This window comes from Medicago sativa, chromosome 8 (assembly GCF_051527215.1).
Source record: "Medicago sativa cultivar Bolivia chromosome 8, Bolivia_mono, whole genome shotgun sequence".
In the NCBI taxonomy this organism is placed as follows: Eukaryota; Viridiplantae; Streptophyta; class Magnoliopsida; order Fabales; family Fabaceae; genus Medicago; species Medicago sativa.
The window spans coordinates 73037266-73050483 of NC_140756.1; positions in this window are offsets into that span (position 1 = coordinate 73037266).

Sequence of the window (13218 nt, forward strand, 5' to 3'; positions counted from 1 at the left end):
CATTTATTTGGAATTCTCATTTATTCTATTTGCAAAATTTCTTCTATTTTTGATGGCAATACTTGAAGCAAAAATTTTCAAAATACAAAAACCTTTTTTTACATCTTTTGAAAAGTGTGAACAACAAACACACTCTCTTTGAACTCATGAGTAGTTGAAGCGTACATCAACATCACCCTCGAAAACAGTCACATTCCGAAAGAGAAACATGGCTAAGCACAATGAAGAGGACCTCTGCTTCGAGCAAGATGCTTTCACAGTCAAAAAAATATATACAAAAATAATACAAAAAAATCAATGCTCGCTAAGTTGAAAACCTGAAAAGGCAGCTTAGGCAATAGAGAGCGTCCCGGTGGACTGAAAACCCGAAAGGGCGGTCCAGGCAAAAATTAGGGGCACAAAAAAGGAATATACTCCCGGTGGACTGAAAACCCGAAAGGGCGGTCCAGGCAAAAGTTAGGGATTTTCAAAAAAATATATACAAAAAACATGATTGTTGAAGCATCCCAGGGGAAAAGCACTCCGCTCTGATTTACAAATGGCGACTTCTTCCAGACTTTTGGTTAAACAATGGGTTTGCTCCCCAGGAGGCATCAGTTGCTACCTTTTGTCGGGCTTCACCTCGTCAACGGCTCGATTGGTTCACAATAATATCATCTCCAAGGATGTTTGTCGAGTGTTTGTGCTGCGATGTCAATCCGCTTTCCATCTTACCTGTCTTGTCTCGTTTCATCAAATTCATCTGTCACAATCCAGTCTATACATTCATTATATTCATTCAACCATTCATACATTCACGCATTATTACTTTCATTCATACACAACATCGTTCATACATGGTCGCATCTATCACAACGTCGACAATCAATTTCAATTTCAATTTCAAGTCCAAAAGTGTCATCCCCAGCGTTGGCTGTTCCAGTGATGTCACTAATCAATTTCTATTTCAATTTCAATTTCAATTTCAATTTCAAATTCAATCAATTTCAATTTCAAGTCCAAAAGTGTCATCCCCAGCGTTAGCTGTTCCAGTGATGTCACTAATCAATTTCAATTTCGATTTCAATTTCAAGTCCAAAAGTGTCATCCCCAGCGTTAGCTGTTCCAGTGATGTCACTAATCAATTTCTATTTCCATTTCAATTTCAATTTCGATTTCAATTTCAATCAATTTCAATTTCAAGTCCAAAAGTGTCATCCCCAGCGTTAGCTGTTCCAGTGATGTCACTAATCAATTTCTATTTCTATTTCAATTTCAATTTCAATTTCAATCAATTTCAATTTCAAGTCCAAAAGTGTCATCCCCAGCGTTAGCTGTTCCAGTGATGTCACTAATCAATTTCTATTTCCATTTCAATTTCAATTTCGATTTCAATTTCAATCAATTTCAATTTCAAGTCCAAAAGTGTCATCCCCAGCGTTAGCTGTTCCAGTGATGTCACTAATCAATTTCTATTTCAATTTCAATTTCAATTTCAATTTCAATCAAGTTCAATTTCAAGTTCAAAAGTGTTATCCCCAGCGTTAGCTGTTCTAGTGATGTCACTAATCAATTTCTATTTCAATTTCAATTCTAATTTCAATCAATTTCAATGTCAATTTCAAAAGTGTCATCCCCGACGTAGTTGTCCAAGAGATGTCACTATAAAGTCTTGTCTTCATTAAAGCTATCGCCTCAAACCGATACGGTAGTAGACAATCTTTTCCCCAGTGAAACTACTTCCCCCAGCGGAGTCGGATCCCATTCTTCAATGAATTTGGGTATCCCGTCGTTGTTTCTCGTCTCAGTCGAGTCAACTTTGTCGTCCTGCATTCATACAAGCATTTCACAAGCATTCATAGCATCTTAGGTCCAAAATTGGTGTACTTTGTATTTAAGTCTCTTCGCTCCGATCGAATTAAAGATTCCATCTTCAAATCTCCGGACGAAGAAACTTAAATAGGGGCATCTGTCATACCCCAATTTTTGACCTAAGACACCACTGACACGAGTCACGTGACCCCATTTTTCAGTTAAAAATTCGGCAGAAAGGTATTTTAAGATACCTCATATTTTGTCCGAGTCAGACCCTCTTCTCTCTTTATTTTTTTTCATTATTTAATCTTTATTTCCATCTTTTAAATTTTGTTTTTTTATTATTAAAATCAATTAATTTTTAACTTTTTTTAATTTAATTATTATTTCTTTTAATCCTTTTATTTTCTTTCTTTTTCATTTATTTTTTTTAAAAAAAAATTAGAAGATAAAATCAAAAATGTATGTACGTATTTATCCATCACTTTTTTTAGTTTCTTTATTTTATTTTTAAGTATCGAGTCCAAAAACAGTCCAGGTCCAAAAACGATACAGGCTGTCACGCTCTTTTGCACACGCCTATCTGCAACAAACCTTGCTGATCTTCCTCCTCAGCATAAGTTTCTACAGATTGGAACAAACTCCAAATCCTATTGCTATAAATTGGAGCCTGCAAGCACAAGTTCAGGGGGCCGATTTTCAATCCATGAACCCTCACATCAAACTCACCACAGCCGATTTTCCAACACAATAACCTCCAAACAATTTCCAGCCAGAACACGCACAAAATTCAACCAAATAAACCTGCAATTCACGCACACCGCAAACAAAACAGCCGAGGCCAATTCATTATAGAACATACGCAAACGGCCAAAAACTCATACATCCAGCAGCGATCATTTTCATTTTCACGCTCCCAATTCATCTGAAACCAAGCAGCAATTTCCAATCCCACACAAGTAACACGTCGAAACCTGCATTCAAAATCGCACAAAAAAAAAACAATTCAATCATCATCCATCAATACCCAATCGAACCTGGCAGTAACACAAGTAGCATAACACAAATCCAATTCACAATCTACAACAATCGATCATCAACCAACATCACACAAACCATCATACAATCCGACCCCAAACGGTTTCGAATCCGACACATCCAAATTCGACACAACACCACTCGCAACTCAACAAACCGCACCAATCATTCTCAACACCGTATCAATCGAAGTCAGACACAACAGCCTTTCAACCGAACCTGAGTACAAGGACGCAAGGCACCAGAGGGCAAACGAACTCGACGGACCAGTCACAGACATCAATCGGAGCCGTACACGAAGCCGCAAACAATCTCACGGACGTCAACACGAAGTCGCAACAGTACAAAGCCATCACAATCATCAAATCGGGATCAAAATAAAAGGTGGTTCCCTTCTATTTTACTAGATCTATGTTTTAATATACATTTGTTGTTTGCTTGAATCTGTGAGAAAAGTGAGAAGAAACAGGTAGAAAAAATTAAAAAGTAGAAAGAATAGGACTTGGGAGAAGGAAGAAAATCGTGAAAAAAAATAAAAAGGGAATGAAGGAAAGAACCGAGAGAGATGGGAGCGGTTGAGAGAAACAACAAAGAAAGAGAGAGTTTTCACGTGAGGAAAAGGATAGAGAGAGGAAGAATGAAAGAAATAAGAGGATAAGAGGCTTGGAACCCATTTTTAAGGCCGGTCGAATCACGTACACGAGGGTGCATGGTCTTACCATGCACCCACGCAGCCATAGCCTTGCATCATAGATCAGATGGTCACTGAACCATTCTCTTCTGATCAGTCAGATCCACATGATCCCAATCAAATGTCCCTGATTGAACCCTTTAGTCCAGTGCGCCCTTGTCTGTTTTTAAGCCCATTTGACTGCTTTCGTTATTACTGCACCCCTTTATATTGCTGTTGACACCCCTTTTCCCTGCATTTCATTCATTCTCATTACTCTTGCATACATAATCTACATCGCATATTATTTATTTCTTTTACATTCCATTTTTTTTATTAAGCTAGGCACGTTGTATTATTTTGCACTTTCTTTTTATTTTGGCATTTAATTTCATTGCATAGACTTAGAATGTATATTAGGCTATTGTAAAAATCATTCATCATTTTTAGTCTAGGATTATCTTCATGCATATTTACATTGTCATTTTTTGTCGTTTATTTTTATTGCACAACTTAGAATGTAAATGTTAGGCTTAATGTAAATATGCATGTTTATTTCCTCCGCAGACCCTAGAATGTATTAAATAGGCTTTTTGTAATAGTTTAGGTGCATGTGTGCGTGCGTGTGTGTATGCCTTTTATCTTGCTTCTAGTCTAGGTCAATGGTCTTTGTGGTGATCCAACGTCACTACAAAGTACCAACACTTTTATTCTTTTATGCTCCGTTAGTGTAAATTCTAGTATAGCTATTATTCAAAAACAACAAAAAAAAAACAAATATTCAAAAATCACAAAAATATTTTCACAATAAACCTTGATTTCTCGATCAAGCGAGCGTTCTTTTTATTTTCTTTCTTAATCAAATTTCAAATCAAATTTTAATTCTACTTCGAGTCATTTTTCTTTCAATATAAAAAACACAAACAAATTCTTTTTGCCACTTGGCTTTTCTCTTTAAAACTTTTTCAAAACTAATAAAAAACACACAACCAATCAAACGTCTTTTTCTAACCCCGAACTACGAGGTTTTGATCCCTCACGGGTACGTAGGCAGAGGACACTTGTCCTTCCAAATCAATAAAATGTAGATAATTAGGTCTTCCTTTTTTTAATCATTTCAAATTCTTTTTTCAAAAATAAGCAAGTTATAGCACATTATTTAAATAAAACCAAGAGGTTCCCATAGAGTACTACAGACATAAAGGGTGCTAACACCTTCCCTTTATGTAACTAACCCCCGAACCCTAAATCTTTTCAAAATGGGTAGTTTGAACTTTTTTCCCCTTTTCTTAAAAAAATTAAATGTTCAGTCGTGAAGTAAATTAGTGAGTCAAAAGCTAATCAAATAGCCTTGATCTCCAAAAAATGACGCGACAGAACTCTGATATGTTTGCTCCTTCCATGCATTACTGGATTTTTTGAAAGTTTAATTGTTGAGCTGTTATCACACATGATGACAGTGCTACTTTCTTGACCATGACTTAAGTTTCTCAAAACCCGCCTCATCCACACAGCTTGACATGCACTTGCTGCAGCAGCCACAAACTCGGCTTCAGTTGTTGATAGAGTAACAATTGGTTGCTTCTTGGACATCCATGACACTGCTCCAGAACTTAATAAAAAAACATAACCTGATGTGCTTTTAGAATCTTCTTCATCTCCTGCATAATCAGAATCCGTAAAAGCAAACAACTCTTTTTCCCCTCCCTTCTTGTAGAATATCCCATAGTTGGTAGTTCCCTTCAAATACCTTAATATCCTTTTAGCAGCTTGTAAATGCAACTCAGTTGGCTTTGACATATACCTGCTAATCAAACTGACACTGAACATGATATCCGGTCTTGTAGCAGTAAGATACATTAGACTTCCAACAATCTGCTTGAAATAAGTATCATCAACAGCAGTCCCATTAACATCTCTATTAATCTTGAAACCTGGAACAACCGGACTATTCACCGGCTTGCTTTCAGACATCGTAAACTTCTTTAAAATGTCAGTGGCATATTTCCTTTGACATATGAAAATTCCTTCTGGTTTTTGCAGAATTTCAATGCCAAGGAAGAATCTCATCTTCCCCAAATCAGACATGTCAAAGGCTTCCATCATGGACCTTTTGAACTCAACCATCATACCATTGTCATCTCCTGTATAAATCAAATCATCGACATAAATACTAACAATTAATATGTTACCTCCAGTACTTCTTTTAATGAACAAGGTTTGTTCATTGGGACATTTTTGAAAACCTTCCTTCACAAATTGAGACTCTATGCGGCTGAACCATGCTCTAGGTGCTTGCTTTAAACCATACAAGGCTTTATGTAACTTGTAAACCTTGTGTTCTTTTCCTTTCTTCACATATCCCTCTGGTTGATGAACATACACGTCCTCCTTTAATTCTCCGTGAAGAAATGCAGATTTTACATCTAACTGAAAAATGTCCCATCCTTTGCAAGCTGCAAGAGCCACGATCATTCTTACTGTATCCATACGAGCGACAGGCGCAAATACTTCAGTAAAATCAATTCCATGCTGTTGGGAGTACCCCTTTGCCACCAGTCGAGCTTTATACTTGTTTACTTCACCCTTCTCATTTAATTTTGTTTTGAAAATCCATTTTACTCCAATTGTTTTTGCCCCTGTTGGTAAATCCAAAAGCTCCCAAGTTTGATTCTTTTCAATTGACTTTATTTCACTATCCATAGCTTTCCTCCATTTATCATGCTTCACCGCTTCCTCAAACAGAATTGGATCATCACCTATGTCATCTTGCACCATATAGGTTTCTGCTTCCTCTTCTTCACTTAACTCATCACCCCTTACATAATCTTCCATCCAAAGTGGTGCCCTCCTTTCTCTCCCTTGAGTCACATTTTCATGTGGACTTTCTTCATTATCATTGTTTTCATCATCACTCTCACCATCAGTTTCACCTATGTGCTCCCCCTCACTTTCATCACTACTAAGATCATCATTACTCCAAACAAAATCTGCATCTATTTGTTCTTTATAATTTAGACCCCAGTCCCAACTATTTTCTTCCTCAAAAATTACGTCCTTGCTAACCACAACCCTCTTCGTCTTAGGATCAAACAGACGGTAACCTTTTGACTCATCACTCACACCCAACATAATACAAGGAAAGCTTTTATCATCAAGTTTACCTCGTTTTGCCTCTGGTATATGCACATGAGCTATGCAGCCCCAAACTCGAAAGTGTTGAACAGAAGGCTTAACTCCACTCCAAGCTTCTTGAGGAGTGATATTCTTCACAGCATGTGTTGGACATCGATTCAACAGGTAGAAAGTCCATTTTGCAGCTTCAGCCCAAAACACTTTAGGAACTCTTTTCGCAGATAACATGCAGCGCACCATGTTCATCACTGTTCTATTTTTGCGTTCTGCTACTCCATTTTGGTGTGGTGTGTATGATGTTGTAAGTTGCCTCTTAATTCCTTCCTTTTCACAAAACAATTTGAAATTGATAGAATTAAATTCCCCTCCTCTGTCTGTCCGCAAACACTTGACGGATTCCTCTGCTTCCTTTTCCATCCTCTGCTTCCTTTTCCACCATGCATTTGAATGTTTTGAAACATTCCAATGCTTCTGATTTTTCAACAAGAAAATAGACCCAACCCTTTCGACTATAGTCATCAATGAAGCATAGGAGATACCTTTTTCCGCTACTTGACACTGGTTCTATTGGTCCGCAAATGTCTGCATGTATGAGCTCCAAGACCTTGCTGGCACGCCATTCACTCTTCTTTGGAATTGGATTGCGGTGTTGTTTGCCGGTGAAACAAGAAGCACAAGTGACACTTGAAGCCTCTAGTTGAGGTAAGCCATGCACCATTTTCTTCGTCTGCAACGTCTTTAAGCCTTTGTAGTTCAGATGACCATACCTTTGATGCCAAAGGTAAGTGAGTTCAGAGGAAGTGTGAAGACATTTTTCAACAGGAGTAGTGATGCTGGAGCTTTTGTTGAAGAGAATAAACATACGATTAGCGCTCATGCTAGTCTGTGCAATTAATCCTTTGTCCGGATGATAAATTTTGCATATCCTATTTTTTATGAGAATGGTTAGATCCTTTTCTTGTAGCTGCCCCACACTTAATAAATTATTTCGAAGCTCTGGGACATAATATACATCTTGAACAAGAAAAGTAGTGCCATTAAACACTAGCCGGACACTACCTTTTCCAGCTACCGACATTCGGGAGTTGTTTCCACATTTAACAAAGTGCTTATGTCCTTCCACCATGTTTAAGAACATACCTTTGTTTCCACACATATGATTAGAGCACCCTGAATCCAAGAACCATGCATCATTCCTTTTTGCGTCATTTCCTTCTACAAGAGCCATTAGAAGGAGCTCTTCTTCATCATCCAATTCTGCATAATTTGTTTCTTTGTTCCATTTGGGACATTCATATTGAAAATGCCCCAAATTATGACACTTAAAACACTCCACCGTATCCCTTGTGAAAGACTGTCTCCCTCTTCCGCGTCCTCTTCCACGGTATGTTCCTCTTCCTCTCCCTCTACTACTTTCCACCTTCAGAGCTTGCTCACCGTCACGGTTAACCCTTTTAAACTTCTGCTCATGAACTACCAGAGTACTTTGAAGCTCGTCAACGGTCATTTCTTCAGTGTCTTTTGACTCCTCAATAGAAACCACTACATATGTGAATTTCTCTGTCAACGTACGAAGAATTTTCTGCACCACTTTTGAGTCAGACATAACCTCTCCATTGCTTCTCATTTTGTTAGCCACAATCATTACTCTGGCAAAATATTCAGTGATGGTTTCTGCCTCCTTCATTTCCAGCACCTCAAACTCTCTCCTCAAAGAGTTTAGCATTGACTTCTTCACACGGTCATTCCCTCCATACTTTCTTTTCAAAGAATCCCAAACAATCTTGGATGTTCGCCTATCCAAGATCTGTTCGAAGACTGACCTATCAATTGCCCTGAAAAGATAATGCTTGACCTTGTGATCATTTGTTTTGGAATTCTGCAGCAACTCCAATTGTTCTTCAGTAAGCACAGTCGTTTCAATAGGTTCCTGGTAACCAATTTCAATCATGGACCAGAGACCTTTGGCACGAAGAAGATTCTCCATCAACTCACTCCAATGATCATAGTGAAGACCATCAAAATGAGGAATTTTTGCTGAAAGCTTTGTGTCACTCATTTTTGTGTTTCTCTCTGTTTCTTAGCTAAGCTACGGCTTAGTTATTTTATCAGGCCCAGTGGGGGCTCTGATACCAGTTTGTAGAGATATAGAATATCTTAGAAACTGAAACTGCTGCTTTATTCATAGAAATTAGACTGTTAAATAGTCAAAACAACTAAAACAAGAAAAGCTATAAAATAGCCCACTAAAGGAATACTGGCACGATTAATTAAATGTGAAACTACTTCCTAAAGACTAGGACAAATGAAGATAGCACTACTATAGTTCCTAACATATAGCAACAGAATAAAAACAAATATCCTTTCATTTTAGGTCTTCCATCAATTAAACCAGTCCATAATATATAAATCGTTTGCATTAACACAAACACCTACACACAAAACACAAATTTTAACACCAACTAACAATGCAAACAAAACATCAAAAACTCAGAAAATGCCAAAAAAATCAATTGAGAGAAAACAATTAGAAACCAAACAAAACACGTATTCTCGTTTAGATACATTCACATAAAAGTGGGTTGAACAATACAAATATATAACTTGTTTGCATTAACACAAACACCTACACACAAAACATAAATTTTAACACCAACTAACATTGCAAACAAAACATCAAAAACTAAGAAAATGCCAAAAAAATCAATTCAGATAAAACAATTAGAAACCAAACAAAACACGTATTGTCGTTTAGATACATTCACATAAAAGTGGGTTGAACAATACTAATATAAAACTTGTTTGCATTAACACAAACACCTACACACAAAACTCAAATTTTAACACCAACTAACAGTGCAAACAAAACATCAAAAATACAATATATAGTCATTTTTATTTTTGTAACTAACAGTGCAAACAAAACATCAAAAATACAATATATAGTCATTTTTATTTTTGTAACTATTGATAGAATAGTTGTTTCTTTGCTTTTTTAATTATTGATAAAATAATTTTTGTAATTACTAACATAATAATGTGAGCACTAGCTCTCGATGTTAATGTTTATTAAAAATTGAGTGGTAGTGGGATCTGACAATTTAAATAAACTTTATAATAAATTTTGTGTAGAGAAAATAACACCTGGGATGATTATTTTAGTGTTCTAGTGCGTAAGAAGATTCATAATCTGCTTTTATGATGCTTGTTACTTTTGATAAGTCAGTTACTTGGGAGTGTTATACGAACACTTCCATTATTATTATCTTTATGTAAATTGGACCTTGATCCCACATAAACTCCTTAACATTCCAAATGATATCTGCATTTTGTGGGAGTGTCAAACTAGGTGTTTGTCCTATCACTACACCTATGTTGCAGTTTCTCCTCCTCAACTCGGCAAGATTTTTAGTAAAATCTCCATCACTTGATATCAATATTATATTGACGCCAGTGACGGGGGAGGGGGAACCTAACATCGAATCAATTTTTGAACCAACCAGTTCAAAATCAGCTATCTCTTTCTGCACCTTCATTTCTGTAAATAAAAAAAAGGAATCATGAGGATTATTGAATTGCAAATTCCTAAATAAATAAATAAATAAATAAACAAACAAATAATTCATTACCCTCATTATCTGCAGCAATTTCCACCTTTGAAACATTTACGAATTCAAGCTTAAATTCGTTATCTTCATAAGCAGCAGCAGCAGCAGTAGTTAATTCTAACTCAAAACCTACCGGATAATCTCCTTCAACTGAAAAAAATTTCAGTGAGATTTCTCCTCTCATATCTGCATTTCTAAGTGCACTTATAATATTTCCTATTTTAGCGCTAAAAGAAGTATTTTTCCTTTGAAGGCGACTATTCTGATAATCCCACAGGATCGAGTTGGCTTCATGTTGGTAATCTAACATGTATTCTTCTTCCATTATTTCTAAAGGGTTTAAGAGCGCAAGACGATACAGAATGAAAAAGGTTTGGAAGGAGTGAATAGTAAAGAGAATAGATGTATTTATACGAATGGCACCGTGACATTGGCTCAATCTCATCTGTGGTACACTCCATATTTGTCTATTTGTCTAGTATTAAATTTATTAAATAAATCAGTAAGTAAGAGATACCCATTTGACGAGTCACACCGCCTTCTCCAGTTTGCCCCAACCAACGTTCGCCCCCACCAACTTCCACCTTCTCGTAGGTTGTCGTCGCCCGACACCGAGAATGCAAGATAAAATGGGTATCAATTTCCTGCAATCACATAAGTACAACCCGAAGCACTCATCTCTCTAAACAGGAGACCCATTTGCAAAAAAAAGAAGAAGAAACGCCCCCTTCTTCCCACAAAAGGGTCATTTTTATTTTTGTAACTATTGATAGAATAGTTGTTTCTTTGCTTTTTTAATTATTGATAAAATAATTTTTGTAATTACTTACATAATAATGTGAGCACTGGCTTTTAAAGTCGATATTTTCTAGACAGCCTTTTAAAATCTAGAAAACTTTTTATGCCAAAATAGTCTCTAAAACCTCAATTCAATATATTTGTTTCTTGGTGAACTGGAAAAACTTCCAAACTTGTTTATAATTGTGAATCGGTTGAAACAAATCTACATTTTCAATCAAAACTTGCCCAAATTACCCAATACCAACCATGTTTTAACTATCCTCTTCACCACCTCACAATCTTTGCTCTGGCTCATGACACAACAAGCAGGTTGCACAACCAGAGCTACACATTTGTGATCGATGTACAGTTATTTTTTACATACCTAGCAAATCATTTGACACTCTTTACCATAAAATCAAACACATCAAGTGTCATATGTGTTGTATGTAAATTACAGCTAAAGTAATATCTTTATGCAAATTGATTAAAATGACGTGAAAAATAATAATAAATGAAATCATTATCTTAAATACACTACAACATGCTCTTTCTTTTAGTTTTTTACTAGTTGCATTTAAAGAATTGTGATAATTTCTCCAACATGCAATAACATTAACCATATGAATAAATTAGAGTATGACTAATTTTCTTTGAATGCTTTGTAAGTTATCCAAAATAATTATGCCAACAACACATCTTCTAACACGCTATTCTTAACACACTATTCCCAACACACTCTGTTTAATTAAAAATGAAATGTCCATAGCACTCATCTTGTTTAAAAACAACTTATGTGGCACTTTTTTTTTACGGTGCACTTCAAGGAGTTAATGGTTCAAAGCCAATCATTGTTTTTGTAGATTATTTTTTACAGAAAGAAGCTCATCAATTCATTTTTTTTAAGGAAACTCATCAATCATTGTTATAAATTGTATTTGTTTTACGAAAATAATAATTTAATTCAAAATTTCACTTTTCTAACTTTTTTTGGATGCAAAATCATTCATTAAATTATTGTAATTGATTTCGTTTAACAACTCTTTTTCAACCGACAACAAAACAAATCCATTTAATCTTTGTGGACAAACAGTTGATCTTAAATAATATATTATTAAGTTTAATTTTGAATTTCATTTTTGAAAGATGCAAGGATTATATGAATTATTGGCATTATTCTATAAGCAATATAAGCATTTGAAAATGAATTAAGTTTTTAAATATAATTAAGTATTAAGTATATCAATTAGTGTATCATTTTTCACTTATATTATTTCTCTTAAAATTTCTAGCTTCATAAATAAATATGAGATATTGGATATAATAATTAAAAAAATAAAAAGCACAAGTGAGGCCTTAGGCAAAGGCCTAGTTAACCTATAGCTTGGATCGGCCCTGCCAACTAATTAATAATTATATGAACATTACTTTTCTGACATTCAAAACATCCTAATAACACATGGAAAAACCAAAAATACTCCCAGCGGTAGTTAACTACCGTTTAGAAAACTGGCAGCAATTAACTACCGTTGCGTTCGTTCTCAGAATGCAACAACTTACATTCAACCTTGTTTTTATCATTCAACCTCTTTTTTCATCATTCAACCTTTTTTTTCATCATTCAACCTTTTTTTTCAACATTTTTTCCCTATAAATACCCTCCCAACCTTCAGCATTTCCTCACACCATCATCTTACATCCTCTCCTCCTCACTCTTCACCCTCCTCTTCCTTCTAAAACAACAATGTTGTTTTTTCATCATTGGCCTTTTATTGAAAGAGGCCTCTTTGAAAATTTGAAAATTTCAAGAGGTTTCTTTGAATTGGTTTTACCTCAGGATTTAGGGTTTATGATTTATGGTTTGTGTTTTTTTTTTTAACCCAAGTGGAGGTTAAACAACAAGAGTGCAAAGGTGAGGAACAATTTTGGGTCATCTTGGTGTTGTCTTGTATGAGTATCTTGGAGAAGAGTATCCGGAAGTTCTAGGTTCAATTTTGGGTGCTCTCAAGTTGATTGTTAATGTTATTGGTATGACGAAGATGACTCCACCCATTAAGGAATAAATGTACGACGAAGATGTTATTATTAATGTTAATGTTATTGGTATGACGAAGCAAATTTAGTTTTACATCATTGTAAACGTATCATTATATTAATAAAATGAGATTTTATATCTATTACTTGTGTTCCTTT